Raw genomic sequence first — 12,336 nt, forward strand, 5'->3', positions numbered from 1 at the left:
TTGAGCCACAGCCCCCGGGGAGGACCCCTCTTTGCGCCAGGGCATGCCATTCCCTGGAGGTTGTCTGCATTCTCAGAGCATCCTTAGAGAAGGCCTCTGGTTTGCAGGAGCCACGTCACTGGGTGGCCCCGATTTCCCCACCTGGTGCCGGCCCCACCCCGGCAGCGTGCGCGTGGCTCCGCTGCCCCTCCGCACCCGGGAAGGGGCTCCCCAACCTCTCCATCCGCGCTGCGCTCAGGGACCCAAGGACGGCACCAACGATAGAAACAGAGGGGCCCCCTTTCTCCCAGCGCCCGGGCCTGAGCCGTAAGTCAGTTTCTAAATCTGAGCTTGCAGCCCACCGAGCCCCAGAGGCCCCAGCACCACGACCGCGAGCGCGGCAGGCAGAGCCGAAACCCGGGCTGATGCGCCATCTAGCGGCGCCCGCGCGACGCCCTATTGTTCTCCGGGGGCGGGGTTCGAGCCCGGCCCCGCCCCCCCGTCGGGGTACAATTTACGGTCATCAAGTAAAGGGGCCCGGGGTGGAGGAGGGGCAGGATCTCGAGAACACAGGCTGGGAGAATGTGAGAGGGTCCGCGCTGCAGGAGAAATGCCATCGCGTGGCTTTCCATCGGGGTGGGAGGGTCGGCACCGTCGCGGGAGGGAGCGAATGGGGCTTTTAAGGGGGGAGGGCCCTAAAGCCGAGGCAACGTTTCTCCGGACAGGGGGTGAGGGATGCAAAGCTCAGTGTCCCCCCTCCCCCAATCTCTAGTCCCGGCGTTCCAGCCCCCGCCCCAGCTAGCGCCCCCGACGAGCGCATTCTCTGGGGAGCCGCAACCGGAGGCGGGGCCCCGTCAAACTCGCCCACCCCGCCACCGAGCCGCGGGGAGGAGCTCCTCTGAGCACTGAATTGGGGCCTCCTCCGCTCCCAGATCCCGCGACCTGGGCGGGATCACTGGGTAGGGCCCGGGGAGGGGGCTGGAACTGGAGGCGTGGTGTGAGTGGGTGTGTTGGGGGGCGGGGGCCTGATGCAATCCTGATAAGAAATGCTCGGGTGTCAGGGGCACCCCCCCGCCGAGAGGGTAAGACGCGCTATATAAGGCCGCTAGCCTGGAGCCGCTGCGCCCTCGGAACAGCGCACGCAGAGTGCACGGCTGGCTGAAGTGCCCCGAGAATTAAATGTTAATAAAAGACAAATCTGAAAATCATAAAATCATAGCATCTCAAAGTTGAAGGAACTTTAGCGTTTATTTAGCTAGCCCTGATCTTCTTTAAATAGGATATACATGTCTGGAGCTGGACATATGCCTGGCAACATATCTGGGAGTTAGTCACTGGGGGGAGTCCATCCGCCTGCGCCACCTGTACACCTCCGGCCCCCACGGCCCATCCAGCTGCTTCCTGCGCATCCGCGTTGACGGCGCAGTGGACTGCGCGCGGGGCCAGAGCGCGCACAGTGAGTGCCCGCCGGGTCCCCCTTCTGCCCAGGGTCCCCTCCTTCCTTCGCCTCCTTCTACTCCCGCGGGCTCCCCACTCCCGGCAACACCAGGCTTTAGCACATCCTCGTTCTGTACCCTCCCTGGGTCCCCCGACAGCGTGAGGACTGGGGGAGGGGGCACGGCTCCGTGGACCTACCACACCCATGGGTTACTCTCCCCTGACGCGCCCCCCCCTTGGCTCTTATAGACCCTTCACTCGTGGAAATCCCAGGACTTGGCACCTCGGCGTCCCACTCCCTCCCTGGGCCCCCAACAGCGTGAGGAGATGGGGGAGATGGGGGCAGGGTATGGGCACCAACCACGTCCACATATCGTGGGTCCCGCGGCCCCGGCTGCAGCTCTTTGCTTCTCTCGCATCAGGTTTGGTGGAGATCAGGGCAGTCGCCTTGCGGAAAGTGGCCATCAAGGGCGTGCACAGCGCCCTGTACCTCTGCATGGAAGGCGACGGCAGGATGCGAGGGCTGGTAGGTGTCGCCAACAGGCGGGAGGCGCTGGGGCCGGGGCCTGCAGGGCGGGGGAGGGGCGCTGGATCCGATCCAGGGTTCCTCGGCTTCCCCCCGCTCGCGGGGCTCGGAGCTCCGAGGGGAAGGCTGGCTGCCAGGGCCGGAGTAAGTTAACGTCTTTCTACGGAAGTTTAGGCCCCGGCCAGTGGCCCAGTGGCGGGAGAACGGGTCAAAGCCGCCTTTACGCTATCAGTTGAGCCAGAGGCCGGCCCAGTCGGATGGAGGGCACCCGTTACTTGGCTGTCTGATGTGAAACAGGAAAACCCACCTCGGGCCTTTTCAGGCTGGGCTTGCTCTTGGGTGGTCCTCCAATTGGCTCCCCTCCCCGCAGTATTTAAAAAAAGAAAGAGGGTGTATCCACCATTCGGGTCTTTTTCAAAAGGTCACTCCTCAAAGAACTCAGGGGAAAAGTGGCATTCAGGATTGGAGGTATTTTTAAATTAATTTTTATCTACCAGAAAAACTTCTTGCAGGCCCATCAGAATAATATTCCATGCGTTCTCTCCCTGGTGTCCATCCTGGTGTCCAGCTCACCTGCAGCAGATGCCTGTAGGGGTGGGATGGCCCAGCTACCCACCGAGTTCTCCGGGCAGGAAGTGCCTGGAACAAAGACTGAGAGTTCAAAGGGAGCCCCCCTCCCCCCGGCCACACGGGGCAGTCTGTGTGTGGGCCGGGGGCTCCACTGGGGGCTCAGGGGTGGATACTGCGCCTAGGGGAGGGCCTCTCCGCCCTCCCACCCCCAACCTAACCCCCACCCTCGCAGCACTAATCTTTTCGGTTCCCCAAAATTGTGCTGTGGCTTTGAGGGTTCATTCCATTTATCCGGGGCTCTGTGTCGGGTTTTATGGCCGAGTCCTGAGTGAAAGGACACGAATGGAGGCCAAGAAAGGAGATGAGCGCCTGCTGAAAGCTGACACCCAAAGCCGTTCAAACCCTTAGTTGCAACTGCAGTTATTGAGTTATTGTGCCAATTACTTATGGGGGGGAGGGGGGGACAAAGACTGGCAGGAGGGCCTGCTGGAGCTGATGGGTCTAACCTACTATTCTCCTAATCCAAAAGGGGGTCGGGGGTTGGGGCCCACCTAAAATCCAGCCTGTCTCTTGATCCCATGGGCATAGTTTAGCAAAAAATGAGGATTGGGGGAGAAAAAAAGATATTCCACATTCCCCTAGAAACTTGGAATCTTTTCATTTGTCTGGAAAAGAGAATGAGATGCGAACTTCTCCCGGAAGTAAAATAGTCCATCACTTGGTTTTACTTCCCTTGTTTATGTGTCTATTTGTATTTACCCCTCCTGCTGTCAGGTGGCTTTATCCCCGAGCCCGAGCTGCGGGCCTTATCAGGGCCTTATCAACGCAGCGATCACCCACCTGCAGTTCAACGACCTTTGTAGGCTCGGGCAGGAATGAGACTGGGTGCCTCCTGCGGTTGTTTACTGCCCAGCCCTCCTGGCTCCCAGCCGTGGGCAGTCCTCTGGGTCCCCAAGGGGTAATGACACTGGTTGGAGTTGGAGACCGAACTTGCTCGCTGACACCTCCTCAATCAACTATGAATGGTCTGGGACCTGGCCCTGGTTTTCTTCCTCCCCCGCACATTTCCGGCCACCCCCACCCCCTGCTGGGTGCAGGCGCTTTCCTAGGCCTGGGGGGAGGGGAGTGTCTTTATCTTGAGGATCCTGGCAGGCTGCCTGGATGGAAGTGGAGGGGGCTGATGGTTCTCTCAGGGGCACCAGGCTAAAAGGCCTGAGGACCTACCTCTCAGTGATTTGGGTCTAAATGGGGACTAGTCTTTAATCTGGGTCCCAGGTCAGATGATGTGTGATTCGTAATTAAAAGACTGAGTAACAGTGCAGCAGTGTTTCCCAAAGTGCCAGTGGACTGCGAGGGAATTTTTAATGCCAATGCTTAGATATATTTACTGTAAAGAGATACCATGCCTCTGATGTTATGGATGTATTGCTCAGAACAAGACTTAGTGTAAAAAGTGACATTGCATGGACAATGTAAGGGGTCAGTGCAAAGTATAGACAGATGTTGAGTAATCGTGAAATCTACCCGAAGTGCGTGCGTGTTTGCAGGTTGTAAATTATCAAGGTATAAAAAGTATAGATGTAAATCTATATAAAGTACATCTACTTAGCATATACACTTAATGTATTTAACATATACGTAACATTATAAATGTTACGGTACAGCATAGGGAATATAGTCAGTAACATTGTAATGATGGTGCCAGGTGAATGCTCCTCACTTTGTAAGTTATATAAAAGATAAATCACTGTTGTACACCTGAGAACTAATATATTGTATGCCAACTGCAATCGAAAAATAAATAAAATGAAACGATAAAAATGCTACAAATGTATATTGTAATAAGCGTAAATCTCTCTGTAAAAATAGGTACTTGAAATAGCTTTGTATTTCATATCCTACTTGATAGCCTGTAACCACGTGCACACACGGGACCGGTGGCGAGCGGGAAGCGTGCCCACCGGAGCTCACGGTTGTCTGTTTTCTCCGCAGCCTCAGTTCTCGCCCGAGGACTGTGCTTTCGAGGAGGAGATCCGCCCCGACGGCTACAACGTGTACCGGTCCCAGAAGCACCAGCTGCCCGTCTCGCTGAGCAGTGCCCGGCAGAGGCAGCTGTTCAAGGCCCGGGGCTTCCTGCCGCTGTCCCACTTCCTGCCCATGCTGCCCAGCAGCCCCGCGGAACCCGTCCACCGAGAGCGCCCCTTGGAGCCGGACGCGTTCTCTTCGCCCCTGGAAACAGACAGCATGGACCCTTTCGGGATTGCCAACAACCTGAGGCTGGTGAAAAGTCCCAGCTTTCAGAAATAAGCGAGGCTCCCGGCTCCTCCCAGGCCAGGAGCCGCGGCCTGTGGTGCCTGCAGAGTGGCCTTGGCCGTGCGCCTACAAGTACGCCCTGGGCCCATGTTCCTATTTAGCTCTAGGAAGAAACATGTAGAACTTGTACATAGACAGTTTGATATTGGCTGTGCCCGTTTCTAGGGGATAGACTTGTATGATCGTAAATTTGTAAGTCCTTCACCCACCCCCTCCCCCTCCACCTCCCAGATGCTATCCCAGCTCCCTACCCTGAATTTGGTCATTGCTTTCCATGCAGTTCAGTTCTACTTGAATACCGCCACTGACTGGGAAACTCATTATCTTTGGGGAAGTTCTGAAGCCAGGCTGAGGTTCTCTGCAGATTCCACCCTCACCTCCGGCAGGGACAGCTAGGAGAAAAGTGCAGGTGGTCAGCTCTGACTGGCAGTGGAAACGACTCACGAGAGAATTGGTCCAGGTCTCAACTGCAAGCCCCTCAGGACAGAATTGACTGGGTGCAGGCGCGGCCCAGCAGGCTTCCGGAGCAGGGGGACCCCGGGGCTCCCCTCCAGCAGGGGAGAGCTTGAGAACTCCCCACACTGGCTGGTTCTGGATGGAGAACCTGCCAGGCTACTTGGCGGTTCGCCTGCTTCCCCCGGCCCTCTCCTGCACGCAGCCAGAGCACTTGCTCAGGTTCCCCCCTAAGACCGGCCACTCTGCCACCCGCTCTGCGGCACGGTCCCCTCCGCCCTTCCGTGCCACGGTGACGAGTTTCATCTGAATTGATCAGGGAGTGAGTGGGTTTCACAATGAGGGCCTTTGAGAGGGACCCTCCCCTCACCTCAGCGGTGTCCCCTCCCCCTCCCCGGTTCTCCAATCACGTTGGCGCTCTGGCTCCTACCTGAGCACTGTGGATATTGACCTAAAAAGAAAGCAGGCGCCAAAAGCTGCTTCCGTTTCCTGGCCCTTTGGCCCCGGCACCGGCACCGAGTCACTCCGCGTGGGGACTGGGCAGCTTCCAACCTTAGGTGAACCCCACGGTTCATTTGAAGGCCCCAGATCTGGCCAGTAGCTTGTGAAAGCAGCGACAACGTTGAGTTTTCCAAGCACTTAGTTGCCAACGTGATATTTATGACTAATTTATTCTGTTTGATAGGCACATCTCTTTATTTTCCTACTGTATGTATACCCCCAAATTGTATTTATGTGTACACATGAATTTGGGGTTTGGTTTTTGTTTTGTTTTGTTTTTTTACAGTAAACTGGAGTTTGTATCAAGCGGTGCGTTGTTACGGACCTGAGTGTTGGAGGAGGGAGGCGAAGGGGAGGAGATGGCCGTGCCGTGTTTTTGCTGCGTCCAGTACTCCGCACTGCCTTCTGCAAGCTCTCTTTTTCAATTGCAGTTGCTATTTGATATTTTATATCGGGCCCTGGCCAGTGTGGCTCAGTTGGTTGGAGCGTGATCCTGTGCACCCAAGGATCACTGGTTCGATTCCCCCACATACCTTGGGTTTCGGGTTCAATCCCTGGCTGGAGTTTGTACGGGAGGCAACTGACTGGTGTTTCTCACATCCGTGTTTTTCTCCCCGTCTCTCTCTCCAAAGGCAATACAAACATATTTTTAAAAAGAAAACTTAAATATTTTATATTGGCTTCAGGTGTACAGCATAGTTAGACATTGAATTTCTGAAATGATTCCCCTGACAAGTCTAGTGCCCACCTGGCACCGTACATAGCTATTACAATACGATTGACGACATTTGCTGTGCTGTACGCTACAGCCCTGTGATCGTTATAGAACTGGCAATTGGTACTTGTAAATCCCATCCCCTTTCCCACCCAGCCCCGCAGCAACCTCCCCTCCCCCGCGTCCCCGCCCCATCTGGCAACCATCAGTTTGTTCTTGGTATCTGTGATATGAGTAAGAGTCTGTTTCTGCTTTGTTTGTTCATTTATTGTGTTCTTTACATTCCACATATAAGTGAAACCATACGGTATCTGTCTTTGTCTGACTTATTTCACTCAGCACCCCATCTAGGTCCGCCCATGATGTTGCAGATGGCAAGATTTCACTCTTTGTATGGCCGAGTAATATTCTGTTGTATATATGTACCACCTCTTCTTTATCCACTCATCCATCAGTTAGATAACGCAAAGCTGGGTTGCTTCCCATAAGCCTCGGATTGCTTGCACCACCACTCAAAGCTGAGAGGGGCGTGTTAACCAGCTAGTGGGGGAGGGACTGCCCTGCTTCCACGCCTCCTGGGAAGTTGGCCTTGCCCCCTGGCTGCGTCTCCCTCCCCTGCCCTAGGTGCTGTGGTCAAGTTTAGCGAACAGAACATGCCCCTTTACATTTGAATTTCAAATAAGCAGTGCATTTTTTTTTCATTGGCATTTTTTTTTTTAGTGTAAGTATTTCCCATGCGATTTTTGAGACCCTACTAAAAAAAAAAAAAAAATGACCCATTGTTCATCTGAAATTCAAATTGAGCTGGTGTCCTGTGTTTGCTCCTGCAGCCCTACCTTTAGAGCCACATCAAGGGGCCAAGTGATGAGGGAGGACAGGGCAGGGAGGGGCTCCGCTGCACTCACCTCTAATGAGCTGGGTAGGCAGAGGCTGGGCAGCTGGACCGTGGCTGGCAAGCAGTCTGGGGCAGTCAGTCCCAGGACTGGCTTTGACAATTGCCCCTCAGGAGCCGGCCCAGAGCCTCAGTGAGTCATGTTGGCGAAATCCATCTCTGAGGCCTGTTTTAAGAGTTACAAGTGATAACCTAAGGAGTGGATGGCCAGGAGCAGAGATCGGATGGCAGCGGCGTGGCGGTGTGAGTGGGGCAGGAGCCAGTCCAAAGCACAATGGCGCTCCCGGTGACACGGGTGCTGGCTCTGGCAGGAGGTGGCTCTGGGCATGGTCCCACCTGTCCCGGTGCGCGGGCTCATCCCATGGTTGATCAGCTGCCAACCACCCACCCACTTTGGCAGACAAGCTACCCAGGAGGCCATAGAACCTTGGATACAGGACCCTGGGGAGGGGGGCAGGGGCGGTGAGAAGGGGGAGGGAAGCTCGCTCCATCCCTCTGCAGCCTGACATTAAGATGTATCAGGAATTTACTATATTTATAATACTTATTCATGTCTTTATTCTGCCTCCCACATGCCAGGATACTCATTCTCCCATTTCACAGATGGGCAAACTGAGGCCCCAGAGGAATCCCACTCATGCCCATATGGTGAGCCCACCTCTCAGGAGCCCAAGGAGCCAGTCTGCTGGACCAGCACCTCCCACCAAGTGATGAGGGCACTTCCTAGTCGGGGACCCCACGTGGGTTCTGTGGGGGACTAGCAAGAGCCCCAGACAGGTCGTCTGGATGTTGCCCTCTAACTGGGGAGGGGGTATTCGGGGCAGGAGGAGGAAGTGGCAACACTCCACTGGTCTGGCTCCCAGAAGGAGCCCAGCAGGGGACAGGAGGGAGCTCCTGCAGGAAGGGGCAGAGTGTGGGGTAAAAAAAGGGCGGGCGGGCAAGAGGGAAGGGGTAGCCCAGAGTGGGGTCCAGGCCAGAGGAGGGCACAGCTCTGGGAAGGCAGACACTGAAGAAAGGATGGGGTGTTTCCCAGGTGGGAACCCTCAGAGCCTCTGCAAGGTGTCCAGGGAGGGAGCAGACCTGGGTCCTGCCTCCACCCCCTCTCCCAGGTGGACGGGAGGAAGGGCAGCCAGGCCTGGATGGCCATTGCCTGCACTGCCCTTCTCCTTCCTCAACCATACACCGAGGGACGCGCACCCAGCTCTGGTCCCGTTTTGGTTAAAGGGCTTAGAGCTCTGGAAAGCAACGCCTTTACCTGGTCACCCCATCCGTGGGGATGACTGGGGCTGTGGGCAAACCGCCATGCTGGCCTCAGGCCCTCCTCCTCCCAGGGGTCAGGGTGTCTGTGCCACCACCTGCCACCTGGGTTCTTTTTTTTTTAAGGTATGTTTTTATTGATTTCAGAGAGGAAGGGAGAGGGAGAGAGAGATCAATGATGAGAGAGAATCATTGATCAGCGGCCTCTTGCCCGCCCCACACTGAGGATCGAGCCCACAGCCCAGGCACATGCCCTGATGGGGAATCCACTGGCAACCCTTGGTGCACTGGACCCTGCTCAACCAACTAAGAGCCACTCCGACAGGGCAGTGCAGCGAACCCTCAGTTTTGCGGACCTCGATTTATCGGAAATCGGGTTTAATGGCCAAATTTCCAGTCCGTATGTCATAGGTGAACATTAACACCCTGTTAATTTTAAAATGCTTTTAACCAAGATTGCTTATAATTAAACCGGTTGTTTTTGTTGTGAATTCACTGTCATTTTAAACAAATTTTAGTAAATAGGCCATATGTTGGGGGAAAAGACACTAGTAATTTCGCCGACATAAAGAAATATTACTTATCTACGACTACAGTCTACATCCTTAAACCCAAGAGTCACCGCTTGCAAACAGTGTTCGGCGAGTGATCAGCACACGGTCACACCGCATCACATCGCGCAGTAACTGGTCCTGTCGCTGTGGGGCTGAACTGCGGTAGCTCTAGTAACGCGAGCACGAGTCCATGTTTCCCCAGGGCCTTTCGCACCGCAGTTCCCGGTGCGCTCAGCCCGCCCCTGCTGCTGAGCCGCGAGCATTTGCTGATTGGAGGTGAGTGGCGAATGCACGCATTCACTAGCCCAGTGGTCGGCAAACTGCGGCTTGCGAGCTACATGCCGCTCATTGGCCCCTTGAGTGCGGCTCTTCCACAAAATACCGACTTCTGCGCATGGGCCACGAAGTTTCAATCGCACTGTACGTGTGCGTCCGTACGTGGTATTTTGTGGAAGAGCCACACTCAAGGGGTCAAAGAGCCGCATGTGGCTCGCGAGCCGCAGTTTGCCGACCACTGCACTAGACCTATTCGATATACATTTAAAATTAGGGTGATACATGTAGAAAACTTTTCTGTGAAATGGAACTTCTCATACACATTTAATTGTAATCACACAAACGTGTCTCCATAAGTAAAAAGAGGTAACTTGCCAATCTTTTAACATATGCGATTGGAAAACCTACTTCGTTATATAACGGACTGCGGGCTTTCATAGACACCCTCTCGCCTGAATGAGTCTGTGATGCCCAGGTTTTACAGTACAAGTTTTCACGCCCAGGAGTTTTATCCCGTAATTGGCCTTGTTTCCTTCCACCATGTCTATCTGTTTTCCTAAGCCCGAGGAGGTAGCGTATTTCATTTTCTCTCAGCTGATACGGTTTATGGTCAAAGGATGCATTTTATAATCATAAGAGTTCCCTTATTTCAAACGTGTTTGTAACATAATGTTAAGTGGGCAGCAGGACATAAAATTGTACAGACCGGGTGGGGCAAAAGTAGGCTTACAGTTGTGAGTATGGGAAACACAGTTTTTTCTTTTTTTTTTTTTAAGCAAAAGGGAAGCAAAGTTTATTATGGCAAAAGTAACAAAGCTCGGGGCACGCTAGAGGGGTCCCGAAGAGGGTTGCCCCAGAGTTTATTCCTGTATTATTAGTCGTTAATTATTGCATTATTTTCCATATGAACAGCTGTATAGGCACTTTTGTGCACCCCCCACCCCATTATTTTTATGTGAAAACTCAAAGGAAACAATGCAACAAAATTAGCAAAAATGCGTTGGGGGCCAGAGCGGTGGGAGAACCGATTTGTTTGCTTGGTTTGCCCCTTTGTCCACATTCCAAATGTTTTGTGATTGCTGTTGGATTAAATTAAGAAAACAAATCAACTGAAAATGAAGAGGCGTTGTAAGAACAGAATAATACAAAGCCTATTTAGTTTTATCTTCCAAAAAGTATCTTTTACTGGACTTTTTATGCTCCTAGGAGAAACTCACATTCACTGTCCAAACAGGGGCTACTCAGAAAAATAGAAAAGAAAGCATCTGGATAAAGTCAATGTTAGCACATTAACAATGTTAACATACTAGCTTTGGGGGTTTTATTTGGTTTATTTTGGTACCAAATTACTTTATCTGAAGGGACGGGGCAATGAAAGACATGACATGTGGCTGATTTGGTGCAAGTTACGGGAAAGGGAAAGTAACGCCAACAAGCACATCTGGCCCGGTGACCACGGCGTCACCCAGGGGCCGCGGGCAGCCCGCCCCAGGCTGCGCGCATCCCTGTCTCCTGGGCGCGCTGCCAGAGGTGCCCCGCCAGGCCGGGTTGCCGCGGGACCGCCACCCAGTTCTTGGATGCATTTCGCTGCTCCTCCAGGGAGTGCGTCTCCGTGTCGTCACACAAGGAGGTGGCTTTTGTCAGGGGCAGTTTGTGCGCGTCCAGGAGAGGTCCATATTTTCCCACGCACAGCGCACACTCCGCGCACCAGCCCTCCTCCGGGCGTCGGGGCTGCCATCTTTCTGTTGTTGCTGGGAATCCTCACCAGAGGACATTTTTTCCTTGGATTTTTAGAGAGAGTGGGAGGGAGGGGGAGAAACAGAGAGAGGAGCGTCCATGTGAGAGAGACACAGGGATTGGCCGCCTCCCACCTGTGCCTGGGCCAGGGCCAGGGATGGAGCCAGCACGGGAGGTAGGTGCCCTCGACTGGAATCGCATCTCGAGCCCTCCGTCCGCGGGCCGATGCCCCTGCCTTGACCACTGCGCCCACCCGGCCAGCGGGTCTGGCTTCTGGAGACCCTGCGGGAAGGCTCGCCCTGCGGCAGGGCTGCAGCGTCACCAGTTCTCAGCGCGTTCCCGCTGCTCAGGAGCCTGCGAGGCAATATTTGTCAAAGTTCTTCAAAGCCCCGTCATGGCGGTCAAATAGTCAGACGCGGACAGGCAGGCAGGCAGACAGGCAGACGCGGGAAGCGTGGGGCTGCGGCTGAGGGGGCGGCTGATGGCGGCCTCCAAGTCTGGGCAGTAGTCCTGGTGCCTGGGAGGAGGACGCGGAGATGGTCGCTGTCATCATGGTCCATTGCCGCCATTGCCGCGCCGTCATCACCGCGGTGGGCATTGCCGCGCGTCCTCGTCCTCGTTGCGTGGTCATATCGTCTGTTCAAAGTAGTGAGACGCGGACAGGCAGGCAGACAGGCAGACGTGGAGCTGCAGGCTGATCAGGCGGTGGATGGCGGCCTCCGGGTCTGAGTAGTAGTTGGCGAGCTGGGTGCAGTGGTAGTCCCTGTCACCATGGGCGCATCGCCGCCATTGCAGTCATCATCGTCATCATGGGCGTCATTGCCAAGCCCTCTTCATCCTGGTTGCGTGGTATCATGGTGGGCGGCTACGTGGCACTGGGATGGTGGCGATGGGATGGGGGTTCAGGGACTAGGGGGCTGGGACAATGGTGCTGCGACGGTGGTGGCAGTGGCGGTGGCGAGGGTGGTGGCGCTGGGACGGGGGCAGTAGGACCGGGTGGTGGCGCTGGGAGTGAAGCAGTGGCGCCTCGGGGGTGTCAGAGGAGGCGCTGTGAGGAGGTGGCAAGGCTTCGTCTGGGCGGCTGGCTGGGGTGGGTGAGCTCCGGGTTCGCCCAAGCTCTGTTGAA

Source organism: Myotis davidii, unplaced genomic scaffold (genome assembly GCF_000327345.1).
Source record: "Myotis davidii unplaced genomic scaffold, ASM32734v1 scaffold425, whole genome shotgun sequence".
NCBI lineage: Eukaryota > Metazoa > Chordata > Mammalia > Chiroptera > Vespertilionidae > Myotis > Myotis davidii.